Source organism: Peromyscus eremicus, chromosome 1, assembly GCF_949786415.1.
Source record: "Peromyscus eremicus chromosome 1, PerEre_H2_v1, whole genome shotgun sequence".
Taxonomy (NCBI): Eukaryota; Metazoa; Chordata; class Mammalia; order Rodentia; family Cricetidae; genus Peromyscus; species Peromyscus eremicus.
Window position 1 is genome coordinate 106,182,204 of NC_081416.1, and position 27,215 is coordinate 106,209,418.

Sequence of the window (27,215 nt, forward strand, 5' to 3'; positions counted from 1 at the left end):
AGGAAGAGAAGAGAAGTAGAGAGAGGAGCAGTGGACCAAATGGCCAAGAAGGCAAAATACCATGTGTCCAAAAGGGCTGAGGCTATATAAGACAAGAAGCTGGAAGAAGGGGAGAGAGATTTAGAGTAAGGGGCAAGGTGAAAAATCCTGTGAGGAGCCACAGCTGCTGAGTGATGCTGGCAGAGCTGGCCAGTGTCAGCCTTGGTATATTAGTAGGCACCTCCATTAACCATTTGTCCTGGGTTTTAGACCTAACATAAACTAGAGTAAAAATGGAAATTATAAGCCACACACATACATAAAAAATAACCAAAATAAAAAGAAACACAAAATTGGAAACCATAATAGAAAAGTAAAAAACCAGTAAATACCAAAAAAAAAAAAAATACCCAATAAAGCAATATGAGACAGAATCTCTTTAGAAATACTATTGTATTCGTTTTGCATTGGCCATCTATTGTCAGACATGGAGCTTACCCTTAAGTGGGGTTAATATCCCCAGTGAGATTCCATTGGAGAAAACTATTTTTTTTTTGCAAGTAGATGCCAAATGGAGACTGTGACTTGGTCAGGGATGGGAGATTATGTCCACTTCCCTCATCTCATTACCGGGACACTGTCTGATTGAATTTGTACAATCCCTGCACATGCCACAGTCTCTATGAGATATTTTTCTTTAATAAAATGTGGTACACTCTTGATATACATCATCACCATACTTCACAATAGCATACTAGAATTTGTTCCCACCCAACTATAATGACAACACACTGATCCGGCTTGCCCCAATCCCTGCTCCCTCCTTACTCTGTCTCTCTCCAGCCTCTGATGATTTCAAGGGTTATTTTTATGTCTGTAAGTTCAGTTTTGTTGGTTTCCACATGAGTGAGGTCATGCATTATCTGTCTTTCATGTGATTTATTCCATTCCTTTCATCATAATAATCTCCAGTCTGTCCTAATTGTTCCAAATGACAGAATTTTGCTTTCTTGTTCATTTTCTACCTATACCAAATTTTTCTATCTGTTCATTAGTCAATAGACACTTAATCCCTTTCTTTTGTATAGCTATTATGAATAGGGATTAAAAAGTGAGCAGGGGAGTAGAGATACCTCATTGCCACAGTGATTTCATTTCACTTTTTGTAGTAAATTTTAATTAAAAGTAATTTGAAAGAAGAGTTTTGGAATATCTCAACAATCCTTGAGTTAATTCCAAGAATTAAGATAGTCAGATCGTGTGATAATTATATTTTTATTTATTTGTGGAATTTCTATCTGTAGTATATAATTGTTGGAATACCTGCCCTATAGTCTGGAAGGATTCTCTGCATTTTTGCCTGTATTTGTGATCTTCATTCTTTTCTAATATCTAATGTTTTTAGGAAATTATTTGTACTCATACTACAAATTATGAAAAATTTTTAAAAGATTATTATATACATACATATACACATATATGTGTATGTATAGAAAATAAAATGAAGTTCAGTGTGGTGTTTTTCCTGTAGGGATAATGTAATCTTCCACAGTAGGGCACTGCACCCATATATCTCAGAGCCCAGTGTGATGCTATTATCATAGAGAATGGAGACACTCAATGTCTGATAATAGCATTTCAGTCTGACTCTAACTCTTTCAGAGGGGCTGGCCTTTGTAGTAAGGCATTTAATCTCTTTGTGCCTCAGTTACCCAAGTTATATTATATAGGCAGGTCTCACTGTATCCATCAATAGGAAAAAAGAGAAACCCAATTATTTTAAGTACAATTTTGAAATATAATTCATATAAAATAAAGTACTTAGAAATTTTCCCAACTGGGAATAAGCCCTTAAAAATGTTTTCTCTTTTGGAGGGAGTCTCTATTCATCTGAATGTTCAAAATTTTGTCACTATTTGGATGCTACCTTTCTAGAGCAATGATATACTTCTGCATTAATTTAGGAAAAGTGGGTGTGTTTGGTCTAGAGGTGAGACTATGAGGTTCAACACTATCTGATACCTGACCTCTGGGAGCTTAGAAAATTTTGGATGATGCATTGGAGGCAATAACTCAGCTTTAAGCTTTTGTTTATTCATTTATAAAATAAAAATTTGTCCTATACTATTTTAAATCTGTTCTTTTCAAGAAGGGCTGAATATTATGAAAAAAGTTTAGTTGCAACATTGTATAGCATATATCTGAATGAGAAGGTAAATACAAGTGTCAAAGGGTTTTTAAAGCCATTCCTTTGGATAGTTAGTAGAAGACACAAAACATAAAATAATTTTCTTGTCCAATTTTTGGGGGGTTTAATTCCATAATAATAATTTAATTTTAATTCAGACATCTCACCCAATAAATATTAGAAAAGCAGTGTAACTATGTCAAGTATTATTTTATATAACTTTATGAAAGTAAGATGTAACATAAAGCTATTACGTTGATGTTAGTATTGAGAACAATTTGGAGTTAGAAATATTTCATTCAACAAAAAACAGATAGGAGAATATTGCAGCAATAAAACTAAAATAACAAATAGTCTCCCCTTCAATTATCAGTGCAACAATATGGACAGAATAACACTAGATACATTTGAAATATACTAATTATACATGCTGACACAATTTAAACATAGATTCCACAGAGAAAATTAAAACAAAGGGATTTTCTAACAGTTTTCTTCAGTATTTTGACATAAATAATTTCCTACATGATGGTGCAATTTATGGATAACATAATTTGTCAGGAATATAAATTTATTGACCATATTCTAGGAATTAGAAGCATTTATCAAAATAAAAGATGTGGTATATAAGCAGTTAGTGTTTGTATTAGCAAGAAATGTTTTCATTAAAAATCAACACAGGAGGGCTATTTTTCAGTCACAGACATTTGAGTAGTTGATGATATACTTAAAATACTTTTGTCAAAATAGGTTTAGATTTAGACATATGATATTGGAATGGCAAAATATCTAATAAAACTTATCCCCTTTCTTGTAAAAGCTTTGAAGTTTGAGCCCAAATCAAAGATGCTACTGGCCTGAGAGAAAGAAACTGTCTGGACCACTGGACCATGTAGACTGGACTCTGAATGGAGCAGACACAGATTAATATCTGCAATGGTCTTCAATACTCCGTCAAACACAAACATCAGAAATTACTCTGTCATCCCCCCACATCCTCATCCCTATCAGAAACTTAAATCTCCTCATCCCTATCAGAAACTTAAATCTAATAAGGTTCTCCAATGAGGTCTTATATGTTAGGACAGTTGGAAAGAAGGGCAGGCAATATGGTCAATATGGCTTTGCAGGCCAAGAGTTGAAGTAAACAGAGACTGACAGGGGAGTCTTATAAGTTCACCCTTCTTTCAGTGATATTTTGAGGGAAACAGATTCAGTTTGCTCAAGATTCGGGGGAAATGCTTCTCTGAAGGGAAGGAAGATAAAGAAGTGGGAGTTGAGATTCAGGAAAGCAAAGCACATTTTTCAGATCCTTATTAAACTGTTTATTCTCAAGGGGTTATGCCTTTTAGCACCTGCAGGTGTTATCCAGTGATAGACTGAGTATACTGGACAGTGATGATCCAGTAGCAAACTGGACAGTGGCAGCCACGGAGTGGTGAGTGGGAAGGGTCACCATGTATCTATCATTCACAACTTTTCCCAAGGCAGAGAAAAACTCAAGAAATAGAACTTCTGCTGTAAGATCATTTGTGAAGACATATGTGTAGCTAGAGTTTTCCAGCCTTGCCCACAGTCAGGACAAATCTCTGTCACCAGCCAGTCCCACAGCCACTCAGACCCAACCAAGTAAACACAGAGACTTATATTGCTTACAAACTGTATGGCCGTGGCAGGCTTCTTGCTAACTGTTCTTATAGCTTAAATTAATCCATTTCCATAAATCTATACCTTGCCATGTGGCTCGTGGCTTACCGGCATCTTCACATGCTGCTTGTCATGGAGGCAGCTTGCAGTGACTCTCTCCACCTTCCTGTTCTCTCAGTTCTCCTCTCTGTTATTCCCGCCTATACTTCCTGCCTGGCCACTGGCCAATCAGTGTTTTATTTATTGACCAATCAGAGCAATTTGACATACAGACCATCCCACAGCACATATGTCTTGAATAAAAGTTTCATATCAAATAATCTATAATTTTATTAACAAAATAATATATTCTCACTGCAACATGGACATTAAGAAAGACATATAGATAAAAACATAATCACAAAACATATATATATATATATATATATATATATATATATATATATATATGTTGCTGTATATTTCCACTATGTGGAAACGAGAACTGTTAGAATGCTGATTTCTATAAAATTATAGAATAGTATAGAATTATGCCTTATGCAAATAAGAATAGTTTGATCCATTCATATCTTATTTCTATCACTTTTATGTTACCCTCTTATTTCATTAGTAACTGATTTGTCACTGTAAAATAATGCCTATTATAAACAACTTAAAAAGATAAAGGGTTATTTGGTCTTACTGGTTCAGAAGTTTTAGTACACTATTTACTAATCAGATCTGCTTTGGGCCTCAGGTTGGGAAGAAACATTATGGTGAAGGGCACCATGGAGGCAATCCACCTACTTCATGAAAGTCAAGAAGCAGAGAGAAAACTGGAGATGCTAAGGAAATTGTTAGGACCCATCCCTGACGTACCTCATCAGAGCCTCACCGCTGGTTTCCACTGCTTTATACTCATACTCTCCAACTGTGACTCCCTCACGGAAGCCCTCCTAGTTACTCACTTCCCCAAAGTTCCACCACTGAACGCCACATTGGAGACCGAAATTTAGCCCATGAGCTTTATGGAAGAACATTTCCTATCCAATTGTAGCCTACATTTTCATGTGATTTCATTTGTAGATATTTTTCTGATTGTTTTAAGAGTAAGTAAAAAGATGTTCTTATTCCAACATGTTTTATGATTATTTCTAACATCTAAAAAATAAAATTTCTGATATCTTTAATAGATTCTTTGTCATATTTTAGGGAAAAATCTAACAAAGTAATAATAATTTTAGTTTATATATATATAAACTATATATATTATATATATAATTATCATATTATTTATATTATATATAAAATGTCGGATAATATTAGATGTCAATTTGACTGGATTAAAGTATATTTATATTAACTGGCAATGTCTTATTTCTAGGTGTGCCTCTGGATATTTCTGGGAGCAATGGCCATGTAACATGGTGTACTAAGTAAGGAAGGACTTTCCACAGTGTAGATGGGAACAATTAAGTATCTGGGGGACTAAATAGTGTTCAGTGGATATTGTAAATCTCCTGGAATGAGGTATACTGTTCCATTCCTTGAAAAACAGAACTCTGTGTTGTCCTGATGTATTCTCCTCTCATATTTTCAATGGTTTTTCCTCAGACTGAATAGTTGTATCATCTTTTCTGAGTTTCCCAGATTGAACTGAGCTATGTCACCAACTTCCTTGGGCACCCATTCTGAAGATGGCTGACGGTGGAACTGCTCAACCTCCATAGTCTCATGAGCCAGTTTTACTAATAAGTTCCTTCTCACCTAGCATCAATCTATCATCTATCATCTTTTATAGGCTTTCTCTCTTGAGACACTCAACTAGCACACTTCCTTTTCAAAATCCTTTCATATATTAGTTATATAGGTGTGTTCTTAACTATACGTGCAATTTTCATCCTTTAATAATCAAAGTTCTGATCTCAGTTTGAAATGCCTTATCACATAAAATTTATGTTCATCCAAATCTATGGTGTGAAATTGGCTTTTGCTGTGCTCACATGGCAAAATAAAACAGTTTCCTCTTCTATGTGGCAATTTACTGTAAAAAAAAAAAAGTTATATTCATGAGAAGCTTATTTTATCAATTTGGAATTAAGGACCCCCATGTTCATCCTTCCTTTGAAAGGGCATTTCAAAGTAAACCAAAGTTTTACTTTCAGTTTTAACAATTTCTGATAAACAAAGTATGTAAAGGTTCTTGAAATGTAATAAAATGCTATACGTAACACAGCACAAAATATTGGGGAACATTAAATAATTTGTTTTCATTTTAATGTGTATGCTTTCACTGTAGGAAATAGCAGTTTGTGATGGCCACACTTGAGTGTCCCAGCTGCATTGCAAATCTCTACATACCTCTCCATAGATGAAAAAATTATTCCATGGGGGTCCTCATTTCCAAATTGATATAATAAGCTTCTCATGAATATTAACTGGTTTTTACAGTAAATTGATACATAAAAGAGGAAACTTTTATTTTGACATGTGAATATAGTGAAAGCCAATTTCACACCATGGATTTTAGCTCCTTTGGGAGTGACGTGGAGATTGAAAGTGGAGTAAGAGACTAAATTGGAAATAACCCAACAAAGTGTTGATGAGAGTCACTGTCACACAACCTGTTGGTGTAAGAACCCTATGGTTTCCAATCAGTCAGAAACAGAAACCAGCAAGATATTTCAATGTTAGCTTGTTTCTCCTTGCACACTCATTCAATTACATAATTGATTGGTCCAAATTTGTATCTTCCTATAGGGAATTAAGTTGTTTTACATTTTTGTAACTGGCTTTATGTATAATTTAGAGTTGCAAAAATGGGTGAACACAATGAGTAGCTTAGATTCACAAATACTTTTGGAAGAATTGTTATGAGAATTGCACTGATGATGAAAATAGTTAAATTCAAATCCTTGCTGTATTTTGTTGAGAATATCCATTCTGAAATAATACTTTTTCTTAAAAATAGACTTGCTAATAAGGTATGTCCTATAGGGGTGTTGAATGTACTAAAATGATATAATGTCTATGAAAATATATAAGAGGAGTCAAGTAATTTGATACCAGTATCTTTCCATCATTTCCTCCTCTCAATTCATAACTTAAAACACTCAACAGAGAAAAGACTATCATCATTTGACTCCTTCTTCTTCCTTTTTTCTTCTTTTTCCCACAACATTATTGAGTTTGTCCAACGGAAACATTGTAACCAAAATTCTCTGATGCTGGGGCTGGGGAGATACTTCAGTGGTTAAGGATGCTTTCTGCTAGGGTTTTTTTTTTTTTTTTTTGCAGAAAACCCTATTTAGGTCATAGTATCCAAGTCTTTTGAATGGTTGTCAGTCGGGTTTCATAAACATTCAAAACACCACTGGCTCCAAAACTTAATAGTCAGATCCTATTGTTGAAGGCATCGTTTTCTTCTGTCAAAAACCTGAAGAAATCTAGCTGCTACTTAACAATAAGATTCATCCAGACTAGGTGGAATTCATAGAGCTAAAATGTGCATCTTATATATACTACCAGAGGAGAAAAGTAATAATCAATGTCACCCAGCTATGATCCCTGTGAGCTATAATCATGACCTACGTTCACAATATGCCCACTGGTACAATAATGGCATTAATGTTATGGGAATAACTAATTACTTTTTTGCTAGAATTGAAGGACTACTCCATGAGACAAAACTTATGCCAGAAACTGTCAATGAAGCCAAGAGCCTAGAGTTAAATAGCAAATGAACATAGCAAATAAAAATTACTCTTAATGATATATTGCTATAAGCATAGACCAGTATGTCACTCAGTCCTCATCAGAGAAACTTTTTCTTACAGTCATACTAATTAACACAGAACTCCACAACTGCTCAAATGTAAGGATTAATGGACTTTGGAATGTTCAACTCAAATGGGATGCCTGTATTACTCTCCTCCCCTAAAGGCTCAGATATCTATGTGGAAGGTGGGACAGAAATATTATGGGAATCAGAGGTGGTAGAAAACTTCAAGAAAACCATGTTTTCCAGACACATAGGGCAGAGGCATACATAAACTTGTATCAACTGACTTGTATAAAATCAGGTCAGAAAAAGTCCGGCGTGGAGGATGTAAAGTGAGCACCAAGTCCCATACCAAGCCAAAGAACTACTGGAGATTGACAGCTTCTGGGAAAGAGACAGTCAGTTTTCTTTAATGGGATAACACTGGATTTATTGATCACATTTGATAGAACCCATGCTCAGTAATAGTTGTCCAACACAAATAGGACTCTATGGTTTTTATTTATGAGTTTGCTTTTGGAGATGGAGAGAATAGAAAGTTGTAGAGAGGTTTCTAGAAGGAGTTTAGAGAGGGGATGAATATGATCAAACTCTATGATCCAAATTTCTATTTCTATGAAATTTCTGAAGAATAAATTAAAACATTAAAAATGAAAACTACACATAAAAATCACTTAATAATATAAATACACTAATTTTTCTAGAAGAAATAATAATTCTATTAAACTAAGATGTGGATTATAGTAATATTACTTCATACTAGACTAATATTTTTCTCTGGAAAGAGCGTTTTCTATTTGTTTTCTACATAAGCAAGAATTAAGTGAATAAAGTCTTGTGCTAAAATTATGCCAGCCTAGGAGAAAATTAACTTCAGAGTGTATTGACTTATAGAAAAACAAATGTACAACATGACAGGCAACTGCTCCTCATTGTTCTTTTATTTCTGTGCATACATAACATCCTTTCCCCTTCTTTTCTGTTAGTATTTCTTCATTAGCACTAAATGAGTTGTGCATGGAGGACAAGTCTTAGAACAGCTAGCCAGAGCATCCTTTTCAAGTCATTGATTTCTGGATTATGAAATGTAACATAGGCTGGACCAATTAGATACATACTATGTTTGCCTTCCAATATTTTCTGCAGAAATGTGAAGTGGGAGTTTATTGCTAGATTCAAGACACTGTGGGAAAGGAACAACCTGCAGAAGTCTACAGAGCTAAAGGAAAAAAAAAAAAGAAACCCAGTTCTCATCCTAGGATCAGAGCCCCTGGATCTCTACATCAAAAGCAAGCATGGCTCTGGTTGTATAGACCACAAATTAATTTTTTAATATAGTTGAATTTCTGTTTTTAAGGTGGGGTTTTGTAATTATCATATCCCATCCTTTGGCACAAGCTGAATGTATATTAGCATAAAACTGTCACCATTTCTATAATGTTATTGTTTTGAACTTATATATGTGAAAATAAGAGTAAAATTTGGTATTACCTGGTTTAATATAATGAGAAATGTGAGAACCAGTACTTTGAAAACACCAACAGGATATGAAGCCTCTTCTTCTAATCATCTTGGCAGCATTGCAGGCTGACTGTAAATGCTTCAGAATTTGCACAAGTCAATGGTGTCTAAACTTCCTTCTAGCATTCTGAACAGTTACAAAGAGATATATATTGACACATTGAAGGGCAGACTTTTTATATAAAGATTATCAAAGTAACCTGTTTTGGCTTGAAGTTTACTTGCGTACGATCACTAGAGATCATAACACAGTCTAATTACATGATTGATATTAATGAGTAATAGTGATTGCTGTAGCACTGCTTCTTAGGAAGGCTCATTAATAATAACAGAATAACGGTAAACACTCTTCAGAGACTATGTCAATTAATTTAAGCTGAATCCAATGCAAAACATTTATAACCTGAGTTCTTTAACACAACTTAATTTTCTCCTAATCATGAACAAATATTAAATTAACAATGAGATAAATTTGTTGAACAGAATATATTTCAAACAAACATCACATTGTATTCCCTGAGATCCTCTCTATTCTATACAACAATTACTTCATTCTACAATAAATATTTTACATGACTTAAATTATTTAATTTTGCAATCATTATTTTATGCAGCTTACCAATTAAATGTTTCCATGAAAATTGGTCAGCACTCATAATGATGGAAAAGAAACACAAAGAAGGCAAAATCTAAACAAAAAATAAAACCAGACATTTTGACTTCTACTTAGTAATTGTTATACATACTTTGGACATGATCAGCCAAGCTTCAATGTGTGCATTATTTACCTCAGCAACAGTAATACTGTTATCTCAGAGGAAACAATTTAGTAAGATACTTTCAATCTGAAAAAAAATGTAGAATGAAACCTCAAAGTTTATTTCTAAGAACTTCTAAAGGTCAGTGCTATAGCAAATACAGAGCACCTGAATATTATGCGCAGAATTGCCCTTTAGAAGATACGAATACATCCAATTAAATCTTTTCTAGCTGTCAACTAAACTTGCATATTGAAATACATGGTGGACTTTTCAGAAACTATGAATAAGTCCCAATTTTCTATGAGAAAAAAACAGTAGGTGTGTATATATATATATATGTGTGTGTGTGTGTGTGTGTGTGTGTGTGAGAGAGAGAGAGAGAGAGAGAGAGAGAGAGAGAGAGAGAGAGAGAGAGAGAAAGAGAGAGAGAGAGAGAGAGAGAGAGAGAGAGAGAGAGAGAGAGAGAGAGAGATATCATTTTTTGGATGTTAGTTTTTCTTTAATTTATTTTATATTTCTCATGTTCAACATTTTTCCTTACAATGTAAACATTAGTGTATTAGCTGTGGCATCTGTTAACCAGTTGTGTACCATTACTGTATATTGCTCTGTTAAGACTGTATAAGCAGACTTACGGACTTTTTCTCTATATTACTCCAAAACACCTAACGCAGCTTAACAAAACAACTATACACCTTTTCATTCTTCATATAAAGTCATTACTTTAAGCTGAAAAAACAAGTTCACTATCAATGGGAAGAAAGTATGAATGTAATTTCTTCATTGTTTCATATTGTGATTTATTAAGTACGCAATTTTTCAATTAGATGTACTTAACATTTGAATTAATAAAAATAAAAATACTCTATTGGGAGTAGGTACTAAACTGAGGAACATGCTTAGCAATGTTTGACAATAATAAAGGTTCCTTATGTTGAATTTATCTTCCCTACACAGTTCATATCCTCCATGACGAGTTTCATGAATCCTCTTGTCTCTTTGCAGCAAAATACAAGCAAGATTTTCACAGACATTTTTATAAGTAAAAGCAGGGAAGATTCAGATTCTCCAGGAGTCAATGTGCACGCATGTTTAAGAGATTAAAAGGAAATTTGAGAAATTCATATATTTTCAGTAAATTCTAATAAACACGCAGCAATATCTATGACAGAATAAATTAAATTTTTGACACATGAGAAAGAAATCACTTTAAGTTGTTCCCAGCCTCTATGTCCATGGTGTTAAAGAAACAAGATATTTCTAAAAAACCTGTTAAATATTACTTCTTTTAGTGTACTGCTAAAAACTTCATACTTCAAGAAAATATATTTAAGTTGGGTGGTGGTAGTGCACACCTTTAATCCTAGTGCTTGGGAGACAGAGCCAGGCAGATCTCTGTGAGTTCAAGGCCAGCCTGGTCTACAGAGCAAGATCCAGGACAGGCACCAAAACTACACAGAGAAACCCTGTCTCAAAAAAAAAAAAAAAGAAAACATTTATTGATTACAATTTTCTTATTTAAAATCATGACTTTCTATATCCTTACATAGTTAAATGCAGTGTATACTAATGTTCAGTTCTTCAGTAACAAATTCAGGTACATTTTAGGGTCACCATTTATGAGATCACATACTGCTCTGTGGTTCCGTAGTGAAACAGGCAAACACACACACACACACACACACACACACACACACACACACACACACACACACACACACAGAGAGAGAGAGAGAGAGAGACAGAGAGAGAGACACACAGAGAGAGAGGGAGATGGAGACAGAGACAGAAAGAGAACACTGATATTAAACTATTAAATGACATCATCTGGTTTGAAGTACCTATTGTCTATTTCTAATTTCATGCATAGAAATAAATTCAGAGAATAATTTCTTAGTGGGATACAAAGAAAGGTTTTTGAAGAAGTAGCACTGTAATCTAATGCAAAGCTTGATAACTAAAAGAATTTATATATGTATATATATGGGGGGTTATGCTTAATGTTAAAAGTAATGGTTGTCATGGTTACATTTCATACATACATATAATGTACTTTCATCATATTTACCATATTACGCTAATTGGAACATAAGTGGATTCATATGTATTAAAAGTAAATCAATTTTAAAACCTATGTAACTATGATTAAAATGATTAGCAATTATATGTATGAACATGATTCACAAAATTTTAAAGATTTTTACTTAAAACTTGAAATAGAGAGTTATGTTAAAGGTGTTGAAAATAAATAAGTGTTCACTAAAATTAACCTAATCCGTTGAGTGGCACCCAGGTTGTTTCTAATTTCTAGCTATTATGAATAGAGCAGCAATAAACATGGTGGGGCAATTGTCTTTGTAGAAGGATGAAGCCTCCTTTGAGTATATGACCAAAAGTAAAAAAGCTGGATCTTGAGCTAGATTGAGTCCCATCTTTCTGAGGAACTGCCACACTGATTTCTACTGTGACTATACAAGTTTGCACTCAAACCATCAATGGATGATTGTTCCGCTCATCCCACATCTTAGACAGCAGGAGTTGTTACTTATGCTGTTGTCCTTATACATTCCATGGGTGTAAGATGAAACCTCACACTAGTTTGATTCACATTTTCCTGTTGGCTAATCATGTTGAATGTTTGTTTAATTATTTCTTAGCCATTTGACTATCCTCTATTGAGAATTTTCTGCTTTGATCTGTACCTCATATTTAATTGTAGTGTTTGGTTATTTTGGGGGGGTTGATATCTAGTTTCTGGAAGTTTTTTTAATATATATTTCAATGTTATTCCTCTACCAGATGTAGATGTAGTAAAAAATCTATCACATTCAATAGGCTGCCACTTTGTCAGTTTCATGAGATCCAGTTTATTAATTGTTGATCTTAGTGCCTGCACTAATGGCATTCCATTCAGAAAGTCTTCTCACAGGAATGGGAGGCTGTAGGGAGGTGGAGGGAAGAGGGGTTTGACCAAGGGACTGTGAAGAGAGACAGATAGAATTGAGGGGCACTTAAGGGGTGATACAGAAACTTAGTGCTTTGGAAATTTCCTAAATTATATGAAGGTGATCCTAACGAAATCCAAAAAATGGAGGAGATGGAATCCCAACTGACTTTTTTTTGCCATTAAACTAAGCTTCCAGTGCCATGAAAGGATTATGTCCAATTAGTTGTTTCCTATGGGGTTCCATGAAAATCCCTAATTAACCCAGACTGTTGGCAAGACAATAAGTTGTTCTCCACAAACTTACAGAAAATTCCCATTGCTGAATACAACACCCACACAACTCATTAAACATTGAAAGATTGAGATGTTGCCTACAGAGAACCTTCACCCTTATGTTCTAGTGTTTTGGGTACGGGAAGGTACATTTCAGACTACCAAAAGAGAAATGTAAACACCAACCCAGCCACAAACTCTTTGATATACAATGCTGCCCTGCCTGTAAACTAGACTGTAGCAATGGTGGCACAAAACTTGTAGGAGTAACCAACCAATATCTAGTTTAACTTAAGGCCCACTCTATGAGATGGAATCCATACCTGACACTGCTTGCATGATCAAGAACCAGAGACTGGATAGCCCAGAGACTTAGGGTAAAACCAAATAGTACCAGTCTAAAAAAATTAACGACAAAATGATTTCTAATGACATTCTGCTATACACACAGATCAGTGCCTTGTTCAACTATCATCAGAGAAGCTTCATCCTACAGCAGATGGGAATAAATTCAAAGACCCTCAGCAGCCACTACACACACACACACACACACACACACACACACAGTTCTAAATGTGATGTCTCCATCAAATCCCTCCTCTCAGAGCTCAGGGAACCAGAAGGAATAAGAGGCAGAAAGAGTATAAAAGCCAGAAAGGATGGAGAATAAGGTTCTCTGAATCAACTGAGCAAGACTCATATGAACTCACAGAGAATAGAGCAGTAAACAAGGGACCTGCATGATTCATTGGGGCCTTTGCATATATATTATAGCTTTCAGTAAAGTATTTTTAGGGGACCCCTGAGTGTGTGAATGAGTGGGTCATTGATTCTTGTGCCTGCTCTTGCAATCTTTTTCTTCTTTTACTTTGTCTTTTCAGACTTCAATGCTATAGTTTTTGGGTTTTTCTTATTATATTCCATTTTATAATGTTTTATTGTTACATCTTCGAAGCCTGTTATTTTCTGATGAGAGAGGATCTGGGTTGGAGGAGAAGGAAGAAGGAACTAAAAGGAGTAACATAAAGGGAAACTGTAATTAGGGTATATTATATAAGAAAAAAATTATATTTTCAATAAAAGGGAAAAAACAACCAAGTCTTAAAAACAAAAAACAAAAACCAGAATGCCATTGCATCAGAGCTGGAAGTTTTGAGGAACTAGAGTGAAGTTTATGTTTCCATCTTATCACATTTAGACAGTATTGGATTTGAACTCAAGTACACAGCAGTACACAATCTTTTTTCTTTTCTTTACACTGCAGAAATGCAAAAACAGGGGCTGGAGAGATGGCTCCAAAATTAAGGGCAGTTGCTGCTCTTGTGTGTTAGTTCTCAACACTCACATCAAACAGGCTGTAACTCCAGTTTCAGGGAATTAAATGTCCCCATTCCGGCCTCAAAGGACCACTGCCTCACCATATATACACAGATATGTGGGCTTATTCACCTTCAGTATTGTTACAAATTTAAATTTATAACTTAAAATAAACAAATGTAAACCGTGTCTCCTGGTTTGTTTGAACATGGCAAAGTAGACATGGTTCTTTTTATCAATTTATTCTTTGAAAGTTTCACACATTGACACAAAACGTCATCACACTCATCCTTCAACCCTTGCTTGTCCCCATCAACCTGACCCCTTCCTACAAGTCCTAATCAACCTTCATGGATTTTGGTTTGGTTTCATTTATAATTTTTGACTCTATGTAGAAAAGGTTTGGATATAAACACTGCAGCATGGACAACTCACAAGTAGCTATACGACTAAAGACAAGGACACTTGGATTCTAACCAGTTTATCTCACCCTGGGAGTCATTCACTTCCCCATTCCACTAGCTGCTTTATGAGTTAAGAATTTCCAAGTGTTGTCAACCTCCTTTTTTTTGTCAAATACATGAGAACAAAAGATTTATTGCAGAAAGTGGCAACTGCAGGCACCTTAGTAACTACTCATGAAGAGGGCTGGTGGTAGAGGCTATGGGCATCAGACATAATCAAAGCCGAGACCTGGCAATATTTTTCTACCTCAGACTAAACCATATACCCTCCAAATAATTTGCTTTTAACCTTTAATACTTTGATGTAACTGAATCTATTTTTATTCCTCTATAGTACTATTTTCCTTGATGTTCCTTTGTTTTTTAATTCTGTTTCTTTTTATTTTTCAGTTTATCCCCAAGGATTAGTTTGAGGGCTGTTAAAAAAAATCAAATGCATGCTATTAAATAAACCTATTTTTTGAGAGATGTGTTTTCCGGGTCTCAATAATCCAGAGGCCTTCAGAGAACAAAACTCTTTCCTGAGATACACAGTATCCACACAACCTCCTTCAACAAACTGAGCATTCTTACAAAAACTTCCATTTCTGCTTCTTTTATGTGATTGTCAAAGCTCTCCCCATCTTGAACATCTTGGTTGTTTTGCTTTTGGTTTTTGGTCTTGCAGGGTGAAATACGCCCTTGGAGTTCCTGTTGCTCCTACTCTAGGCTTAGACTCTAGGTCTGGCTCCCTGTTTTCCTCTCATCTTTTTCCTCCCATAAGTTCTTGTTAGAAGCCTGTGGCACATCCGTCCAGCCAGTTTCTCCTGGGGTATTTAAATATCAACTCTCCACCCCTGACCTGACTTTGTCCTTCCAGTGGCTCAAATCTGCCTGTGGTTTCACCATGCTTGCTTCTCAAGATGCTGGCTCCTGTGTAGGCTCAGAACAACTGCATTTTGTATGGATTAGGGATGAGGGTGAGACTCACAAGGGGGCTCCAAATGGTATTTCCTGGGCTCTGTTGACTTCAACACGTGTTATATTTGTGAAATTAAGGATGTGCTTTAAACTTTTGAGCTTCTCTTCCTCATATCTTACAAATGAGAAACTAAACCTATCTACTTCTTGCAGTTTTCTGAGAATTAAATGAAATAAAATATAATACTGTTTAAGCTACAGAAGGTTTTAAATAACAATCCTGTTTTCTGAGCAATTCCGTTGTATGATTTTTACCAAAATAATTTCATATCTTTTGTTACAGAATCAAATTAAAATACAGCTGTGTAATGTGTAAATTAAAATTTATATTCCTATTTTGAAAAGAAGGAATGGACTAAAAGGTATAGTAACTTTTAACTTGATCATATGCATGTAGCTAGTTTCACACATTATGGATCTAAGCCCAAACCAAACCTTTTGTTTTGACTTCATGTTAAATGTCCTAAACGTTGAATGTTTTCCTTCTAATTATTTTTGTTTCTTTTTAATTTCTACCATCTATCCCAGGAATTCACAGAAAACTCTATGTGAATATATGATATATACATATATTCACACACATGTATATATATATATATATATATATATATATATATATAGAGAGAGAGAGAGAGAGAGAGAGAGAGAGAGAGAGAGAAGGAGAGAGAGACATTATACATGTGTTTGTCTATCATCTATGTATCTATGTCTATATTTATCTATAGCCACACTCTTTTTTCTTTTTGTGAGACAGGCCTTTTATGGAGCCCTGTGGTTGGCCTGGCACTCAATATATATATATATATATATATATATATATATATATATATATATATTAGTCTGACCTTGCATCTGTGAAAATATTCCTGCTTCTGCTGCCAAATTCTAGGATTACAGACTTGTGTTTCTATGCAGTCCTAGTATTAGGGGGTTTATTTGGTAGCAGATTGTGCTGCATAGTTTTATGTCAACTTGACAAGCTAAAGTTGTCTGAGAGGAGGGAACCTCAATTAAGAAAATGCCTCTATAAGATCTGGCTGCAGGAGACATAAGTGGTTCCTAAACTCCTATAAGACTGTCTGTTGTTCTTATTCCTGACATTGGTGCACAGGTGTTTTTTTTTTTTTTAAATTTTTATTTTGCAATACAATTCAGTTCTACATAAAATAAAGCAGGAAGCATCTACTTGTCTGAAAAAAAAAAAAAAAAAAAAAAAAGATCTGGCTGCAGTCAAGCCTGTAGGGCATTTTCTTAATTAGTGATTGATGGAGAGGGCCCAACCCATTGTGGGTGGTGCCACCCCTGGACTGGTGATTCTGGGTTCTATAAGAAAGCAGGCTAAGCAAGTCATGGGGAGCAAGCCCGTAAGCAGCACTTCTCCATGGCCTCTTCATCAGCTCCTACCTCCAGGTTCCCTCTCTGTGTGAGACTCTGCCCTTACTTTCTTCAGTGATGGTCTATGATATAGAGTGTAAGTTAAATATGCTCTTTCCTACCCAAGCTGCTATTTGGCCGCGGTGTTTCATTGCAGCAATACAAACCCTAATTAAGACATATATGATTCATATTTGCAAAACTGTCCCCCCTCATTGTACATAAACTCTGTTGGGAAAATGTCTATACTTAGAAAACATCTATAGTAGTGGGTTTCCATATGACTTTTTCAAAAGGTCTTTAGAGTCAGATATCCCTCTCTATATTCCCTCCTTTGTTCTGCCTACCTACTCCCTCCACCATTTAATTCTATTGTTCTAATTCTTTTACATCATTTTATAACACTACATTCTATTTTCCTGTTCTTGGAAGATTTCCTCTTCCTGCTTGGTCCCTCACAAATTACTGAACCTCTATGGTTGGTGTTATAAATGAAACACAAATATCTGAAGCATAAAAGCTAATGTCTACACATGAGGAAAAACATACAATGCCTGTCTTTCCAAGTCTGAGTTACCTCCTCACTCAGGATGATGGTTCTTTTCCTTTTTTGTTTTTTTTGTTTATTTATTTGTTTTTCGAGACAGGGCTTCTCTGTGTAGCTTTGTGCCTTTCCTGGATCTCGCTCTATAGATCAGGCTGGCCTCGAACTCACAAAGATCTTCCTGCCTCTGCCTCCCGAGTTCTGGGATTAAAGGCATGCACCACCACCGCCTGGCAGGATGATGGTTCTTAGATCCATCCATTTACCTGCAAATGTCATAGTTCTGAGCTGTTGAATAATATTCCATTGTGTAAGTATATCCTATTTTCATTATTCATTCATCAGTGGATGGACACTTAGACTGTTTCCAATTTCTACTTCTTTTGAACAGGGTATCAATGAGCATGGATGAGCAATAGTTTTATAGTAAGCTGTAGAGCCCTCTGGGCATATGGCTGGATCTTGTGGTAGAGTGACCCTACCTTGCAGCTTATTGAGGGATCTCCAGACTGATTCTCAGAGTGGCTCTACAAGTTTGCACTCCCATCAGCAGTGTATCAGGGCTCTCCTTTTCCCCACATTCTTGCCAGCAATTCTGACTGGGGGACAATGGAAGCCTTGCAGAGTTGTTTGACTTGCATTTCCCTAACTGCTAAAGATGAAGAACATGTTTTGAGATAGTTCTTAGTCACTTGTTTCTTCTTTTGGCAACTCTTTGTTCAAATTTAAAGCCCTTTAAAAATGGGTAAGGATTTTTGTTTTTGTCTTTTATTGTTTTCTGAGTTCTTTATATATTCTAGAGTTTATTTCTCCATCAGATGTATAGCTGGCAAAAATTATTTTCCATTCTGTGGACTTCATCTTCATGTACTGGTTGTTTCATTAGCTGTGAAGAAGCTTTTGTGTTGTACAAAGTCCAATTTGTAAATTGTTGGCCTCAATTATTAGGCAAATGGAGTCCTATTCAGAGTCCTCCCGCCTGTATCAAGTAGAGTACTGCCTGTGGTTTAGTCTAGCTGTGTCACTGTTCAGGCTTCACATTGTGCTCCCTCCTCAGCCCATTGCTGTGTGATGTATGGCAAATGTGTTACTGATTAATCAATAAAACACTGATTGGCCGTTGGCTAGGCAGGAAGTGTAGGCGGGGCAAGGAGGAGAATAAAGCTGGGAAGTGGAAGGCTGAGTCAGAGAGACACTGCCAGCCGCCACGATGAGAAACAGCATGTGAAGATGCCGGTAAGCCACGAGCCATGTGGCAAGGTATAGATTAAAGGAAATGGATTAATTTAAGCTATAAGAACAGTTAGCAAGAAGCCTGCCACGGCCATACAGTTTGAAAGCAACATAAGTCTCTGTGTTTACTTGGTCGGGTCTGAGAGGCTGTGGGACTGGCAGGTGAAAGAGATTTGCCCTGACTGTGGGCCAGGCAGGAAAACTCTAGCTACAAATGGCATCCAACGTGGTGGCAAGAGTTTCCACCTAAAAACTGAGAAAAAAGATTCTAAAACGGAGCTAAAACCAGCTTCCTAATTGTCTCTCTCAAATGAGCGGCAGCTGCCAGTTGGAGCTACTGGTGGGAATGAGACCTCTGCAAGTGGCACATTAAGCTGCATGGTGGATTTAGCCTTTGCTAGTATAAAACAAAAAAAGTTTCTGGACTACATGCTGCTTGGATAAAAGCATAGACCCATGATAGCTCCCAGAGCTGGTGGTAAACGTAGCCATGTTGAGAAGCTGTGGGCGGAGCCAGCAGCCACAGCTGCTGCAGGTTAAAGCAATAGATTCACAATAAGACAGATTCAGATGTAATAGTTTACAATGTGTGTAAAAGATACGTAGGCTTGAAAAAGACAAAAAAGGTGATATATACAGTTATAGAAAAAAATACATAGTTTTAAAAAATAAAGTCTTTAAAGAGACAGTAAAATTAATATAAAAAATAAGCCATGTGAAGATGACTATTACACAGAGAATCTGGATTATGTTGTCTTTGGGACTTTTAACTGCAGAAAAACATTTGATTGTAAAAGCTGTTGAGTTATGCCAAAATGTATATTTTAAAGATACCTTGACTTTAAAATTTGGATATAAAGATATGTTGCTTTGGAAAGGAGACTGCTTTTGTTCCCACAGAAAGCCAAAGGCTATGGAATTGTTCCAGATTAAGATACATCAGGTTTGACCAGCCAAGACCCCCTGAAAGATCTCCGATGACACCATGACCCAGATGATCCAACATCCAGAATGGTTTGAAGGCATCTGGCTCAGACGATACAGCCTCATGGACTATTCCATAATTCTAAAATTTTCTTTGTTTCCCCATAAGATACAGCTCCCCCTTCCAGCAGGAAGTAGTAAGAGAAGCTACGCCCAAATTCCCAAATGATATGTAATTTTACTTTGTTAAGGTTAAAAACCTTCCTTTTGGAAAAAAAAAAAAACGGGGAAGTGCTGTGTGATGTATGGCAAATGTGTTACTGATTAATCAATAAAACACTGATTGGCCGTTGGCTAGGCAGGAAGTGTAGGCGGGGCAAGGAGGAGAATAAAGCTGGGAAGTGGAAGGCTGAGTCAGGGAGACACTGCCAGCCGCCACGATGAGAAACAGCATGTGAAGATGCCGGTAAGCCACGAGCCATGTGGCAAGGTATAGATTAAAGGAAATGGATTAATTTAAGCTATAAGAACAGTTAGCAAGAAGCCTGCCACGGCCATACAGTTTGAAAGCAACATAAGTCTCTGTGTTTACTTGGTCGGGTCTGAGAGGCTGTGGGACTGGCAGGTGAAAGAGATTTGCCCTGACTGTGGGCCAGGCAGGAAAACTCTAGCTACAGCCCATAAGAGCACTTCTGTCCAAATAGTTGAGTTTATACACTTGAAACTAGAACTGTAGATTGACTTTGACTCCCTCTTCATTACCACCTTGCTTAGCATTTTCCTTATAGTAATGGAATTCAAGTAACACTCCTCACTCTCCACAACAGGCAACACTTGCCCTGTCTCTTATTTTGCCTGCGTAGCACACTAGCTAGGGTTCGTCTCATGAATGTGCAATCAGAACAGTCTCACAGGGTCACATGCCCAGAAATGTCTCCCTTGGTGTTAAATGTTCTCTAAGTGCCATTTTGCAACTCTTAATAAATTAATTTTGGATTTGTGTTTCAAAAGTGAATTACCATAGGGCACTCCCACCACTGACACTCTATTTCCACTGACATAGGCTTTTCCACAGCATAAGCCACTGATTCATGCTTTTCTGAATCCCATTTGACTAGTCCTTTCCTATACCAATCTCAGTGAACTACAGAAACCTCCACTCTTGGTAGGGCTTTGGACATGGTATATGATCAAGATTAGGTCAAGATAGGATATGACAACAGTTGTCCATGCTCAGTGAATGAGCTTCTACCCAATCTGTGGTCCAGGTGGCACTCCAGAGCAGATGTTACAAACAGTCGAGTGTGGTCATTTGTCCCTGCCTTGAGAATTGCTTGATTCTTCTCTTCCATCCTGTTTGATGCAAGAGGAATTCACTTGATTGTTGCATGAAGACAGATTCACACTGCATAGCTTAGTAGCCTGGAAAGGTCCATACAAGCCTAGATATATCCAGTACATGAGGCAGTATAGTAAAAAAAAAAAAAAAAAAAAAAAAAAAAAAAAAAAAAAAAACAAAAAAAAAAAAAAAAACAAGATTCCATGATTCCATGACAAGTCATGAAAGGAACTATGGAAGAAAAGAAGTATTTCGTGGTTTTAAATCAAGCCAGTACCCATACAATAGACACTGTGAGTAGTGCAGCCATTCCTAACACTGTTGTAAAGGATTTAGATGAGGAGTCAGAGAATGAGTGAGCAGGGTGAGCCAGTGTGCTATCTTTCCCCTGCTCCTTTTCCTGATGGCATCTACAAAAGATGTCATCAGGCCTTCTTCACTCCTGTGGTACACGTGCTTTTTTTTTAACTGTACAGCAATGTGTTTTGTATATTTAAAAGATATTTTTATTATTTGAGTTCTTGAAGGGATATGTCCATTCTTTATGACCTCCAAAACTAAAACAAAAATGTGTACTTCCATTATGAAACTAAAATTACTAAAATTAAAGTATTGCCGGGCGGTGGTGGCACACGCCTTTAATCCCAGCACTCGGGAGGCAGAGCCAGGCAGATCTCTGTGAGTTTGAGGTCAGCCTGGACTACCAAGTGAGTCCCAGGAAAGGCGCAAAGCTACACAGAGAAACCCTGTCTCAAAAAAAAAAAAAAAAAAAAAAAAAAAAGTATTGTGATTCTGAAACTGATGAAGGAAATATTGATAATTCTGCCTCTCTTCTGTTTGACTTTTCTAAAAAAATCAACTTTCTGAAAACGAACTAGAACAAGTCATGCAAATTTTTTTCACAAGTGGAATCAAATACAGAGTTGTACATTTTTGAGACCATTATTGTCCTCTTTCAACTTAATTATGTGCTGGCCCAAACTAGCCCTGCAGTCACTATGCAACCCCTGGATATCTCTCTCACATTAGTGGGGAGGAATAGGAACACATATAGACTAGAGCTTACTGTGAATTTTCTGTGTTGCAGATAATCTGTACTTTCTCTCATTTAGCCCCTACAGCAAATCACCTAAAGATGACCATGTTAGTGTTGTTTCCCAAACAGAGACATCAGGGCTCAGCTTATAAAGGCTAAAGGCCAGTTTTCAGCTAGAAAGTGAGAGGTCTGTGTAATGGTGATAGTATAAGAACCTGATGACTTATAGTTAACGTGTGTATATGTGTTGTTTCAGTAGGCATACCGACTTCCTTGTGTATTCTGTACTCGGGCAGGAGGAACATACTCCAGCTCTCAGCATGCTTACATGATTGTCTTTAAAATTAACAACAGAGTTGCAAGTGCATTCCTCAGAGTTTTTCTCAGAATCTGGTAACAAAATCTTTCCTGTTTCTATTACAGTCCATCAACTGGGAGCCATCTTTTTTTTAATACTGAGGCATAAACAGTCATTGAGAACACATTTTCATCTAGAGAGAGGGGGGAGGAGGGAGGGAGAGAGGGAAGGAGGGAGTGAGGGAGGAAGGAAGGAAGGAAGGAAGGAAGGAAGGAAGGAAGGAAGGAAGGAAGGAAGGAAGGAAGCATCTGGCAGTAGTTTTGCAAGAGAAGGACAGAGATTCCTTCCCTTACATAACTCCTAGGGACTTTACATTCCTTCTAGGTCTTGATTAGCTACAAAGGACTTTTTGCCCTGGTACAAGTTCAAGTTCTTGTGGGAGATCTCTCAGTCTGTACCAACTGTGGCTGATGTATTTTCCCTCAGAAACTACTTACTATTTTATAGAGTCTTTGAGGAAAAAAAAAATCATGTAATGCTAATTAGCTAATTTACAAACATTAATTACCCAATCCTCAAAAGAAATATGGTTAAAAAGTAGGCTAAGCTGTGCTATAATAGTTCAGCAATGGGCAAGTCCTACTTAATCTGTCACTCTGCCAAGGTCATATTCTTTGTCAAAGAATGGAAAGGAATAGATTTTAAAATATTTTTTAAAGAAAGAAAAATAAGAAAAAAAATAAAATAAAACAACCTGGCTGATAGCTCCACTGAAGAAAATCCATCTGATTAAGTACATCTTACTTTTGTATCCTCCTTCATCTTATTCATATCCATGTAGCTCTATCCTAGAAATTGGCTGTAACCCGTCACCTTACATGCTTGCCTTATTCCTCCAGTAAGCTTTTATTTGTATTACTCAGGACAGTGTGAGTGCTTCTTCATCTGTGGAATATACAGGCATGTTATATAACCAGGCTGGCTTTTGAGAAGACAGAAAAAGTGAGCACTTTGTGTTGGGAATACTTTGTTTACTAGATACACAACTGAGAAGAAAGTCATCATTCTCAAATTAATTCCACAAGCCTGAGACCTAATTGTTGTTAGCTCATCCCCATCATGTATATATGGAATTGAAACTTTGTGTGGTTAAAAAGAATCTTGAGATCATATCAATAGTATGTGTTAGACATGTCTCAACAACCCTTTGCAAAAATGGGAATATTGTTAACATTTTGTCATGAGAAAACACAGGTTCAGAAGAAGATGGATGCTCTTTGCTCATAATTATATGGAGAGTTGGAATGAAGGAGTGCTGTATAAGTAAAAGAAAACATGAGCAATTAACCAGAGATGGGTAACTTACATGCCAGGTGAAGTTGCTTGCTATGCACACAGGTGAACATCATACTATAATCCCACCTGGACTCTGAATGTTGAACCACCCTGCTTCTTCATTTAAGTTTGGAGGCTGGAATTAAGAAGGTTATGTAGTTGGTGATGAGGGAATTATAGCGGTAAGTATTTTTTTGAGGTGTTTATCCCTTCAAAAATATCAGATATCAGATAGCTATTAAAAAAAAAAGATTGCCTCTTGTCATCTACAAAGGGTGGGTTGAAAAGGGTAGATTATGTTTGTTACATTTTTGTGTATTCACATGTGAATATGTGTTTTATGTGTGCATGCACATGCTTAGACACACATGTGGAAGTAAAAGCATAAGTTGAAGGGTCTGTTCTTCCCTTCCAGCATGTGACTCCCAGGGCTTGAACTTGAGGGGTCAGAGTTAGCAGCAGGCACCTTCATCTGCTGAGCTATTTCAGCAGTCCCAGGGAAAAGCAGATTCTAACTTGGAATCTGAAGTATAAGAAACCTCTCTGCATGTTGATGGGAAGGCCACAAGCCCATGGGACAGTGAGGAAAAAGCTCTGACATAAAATATTTGTGTATTTGTAAAAATTGAATGGAATGGGTCCTTTGTGGGAGAAAGGGGCAGTTCAATGTAGAGATGGCATTTTAGAATAAATAAGGGAAGGGAATGAGAATCTATACAAGAGAGATGTATGTGTGGTTTTTTTTTTGTATCTATGAAGGAGAATGCATTAGAGTAACAGGAAGATGGCTGACATTGTCCCATAAATAGAAAGGGGGCAGCCATAATTTGAAACCACATGTCTTTGAGCTCAGATCTACGTACTTCACCCAACTAAAGCAGGATGATTAGATCATGGTCCAGGGACATGCTGTTTAACTTCCAGAATCCAGAGAAGTCCAGCTCCACAGTCAGAAGAATAGTTCAGATGTTACGAATGGGGTGAAAGAGGATTGGCTGAGGCTGTTTGGAGAACAGCGAAAGTGTAAGTGTAGAGGATGATGGTGAGACAGAGAAGCCTCTGTCAGAGACAAAGACATGGAACAATGCTGGGAGAATTTGGGAAGAGAAACAGGAGAAAAGACAAAAGTGAGGATAAATTAACTCGCACTTTAGGATTTGAACAGACCTTCATCACTGATTAGACCAAACCATCCTGTCATGAGTCTGTGAGGGTCAGGGATCAGCGAAGGGCAAACAGATGATTCCAGGATGAGGAATCTAGACTGGCTGCCCCATGCACATGGGCGAATACAAGCAGATACTGCAGACTGTGAGTGAGCTTGATGGGCTTTGTAACTGTTTCTATTGAAATGAGTCTATAGGTGAGGAAATGATCCAGAGAATGACTATGTCTGAAAAGAGGGTGCAGTAGTCTTAATTATCTCCATTGTGGAAAGATGTGCAGATGGTTTGCAAGAGCACCATGCACAAAGTAAGAGCTCATCCTCCAACCAGATGATGTATATCCCTCCATATGGTAGATTTCAATTATTCTCTGTGATGTAATAGCTTTGAGACTTATGAGTTGCTTTTTATTTTTCCTAAATTAATTATTCTACTTTGAGCAAATTTTTACCGCATGTAAATGAATGTATGGGGATAAAAAGTTTCATTCTCATGACCTCAGTGTGTTTTTCCTGAAGTAATTTATAATTATTATTTTTATTTGGTTGGGTCATTTGGGTACCCAGTTCTGTTTACCACCCGAGCATTTATTTCGCCATCAATGTCACTCTTCCCTGCATCTCCTGTCTCCTTGGGTGGTGATGTATGCCCCTCCCAAAACATGGAACAAACAGGTTGAATGACAATAGCTATTTCACATGACTGGTAGTAAAATTTAAAACTACTTTTTAAAGTCATATAAATGACACACATTCCACATAGCAGACTCTTTTGTGAAGTCTACTCTGCTTATCTAAGCAAGGAAATAGATAAGCCACAGTAGTCTGAGGCCATTAAAAGGAGGTTCATGCTGGGCAGTGGTGGCATACGCCTTTAATCCTGGCACTTGGGAGGCAGAGGCAGGTGAATCTCTGTGAGTTCTTGGCCAGCCTGGTCTACAGAGCGAATTCCAGGACAGGCTCCAAAGCTTCACAGAGAAACTTGTCTCAAATAAAAGGAGGTTCACAAGCAACTTAGAGGTAGGAAATTAATGTTTGTATTAAATAAAGCAAATAAAACAAATAGACAAACCTATGCACTTTATATAATACTATAATTACTACAATTTAAATAAAATACTTAAAAAGTGATTTTGAAGTAAATAATCTAACGTCTTAACTATTTCTAAAGCTTATTATTTTAAAAAATCATATTTATGCCAGGTGGTGACACACACCTTAAATCCCAATGCTAGGGAGGCAGAGGTAGGTGGATCTCTATGAGTTCAAGGACAGCTTGGTCTACAAAGTGAGTTCAAAGACAGCCAAGGCTGTTACACAGAGAAATCCTGTCTCAAAAAACCACACACACATACACACACACACACACACACATCATGATTAAACACATTGCAACTTTAAGGAAACTTCATAGAAATGGGGCAATAAGGTAGATTCCTGGAAGAAGGAGGATGGTATTTTTCACTACATATTTTTAACTCCTTATCTATAACCCTTTACTCAGGAAAGCTAATCTAATAAGAATCTATAATCTTTGATTAAAAAAAAAACACTTTAAGAATGACATAATGTAATGTATGGTATGTATGATGCTTCCAGCTGACTATGTTGAAGGTTTGTTGTCAATGAATGTATTATCCTAGTCATGTACGTGTATCAATGCAGAGTCCATATTGGAGAATTAATGAAAACCTTTTTAATTCCCAGAAATAGAAGTAATTTGGACAGAAATCAATGTTAGAGCTTATAAAATATCTATTATATGCCAACAGCTGCTCAGTCTTCTGTCCTACATGCTGTTTCACATGCTTTTGACAAAGTACCTGAGTCATGTTTTATATTGACTTACTGAATAGCCCCCAAAAAGGCACATACTATTAACAGAGAGTTTAACTTTATAAATTAACATTAGTATTATGTGAAATTGTTTAGAAGCCTTAATTGATAAACTTTTCCTTCCCTCACTGACATAATAATACAAAATAAGCTAAAGTAAACCTGTGCTTTTTGTATAAGGAAGTCAGCCAATAATAATTCCCTTGTAACCAATTTAATACAATAAATCGATATTAATGCTATTGCTGGTGAATAAACAAATCTTCAACATGCCCGTTCAGTAACACAACACCTATTGACAATGCTGGGCATCA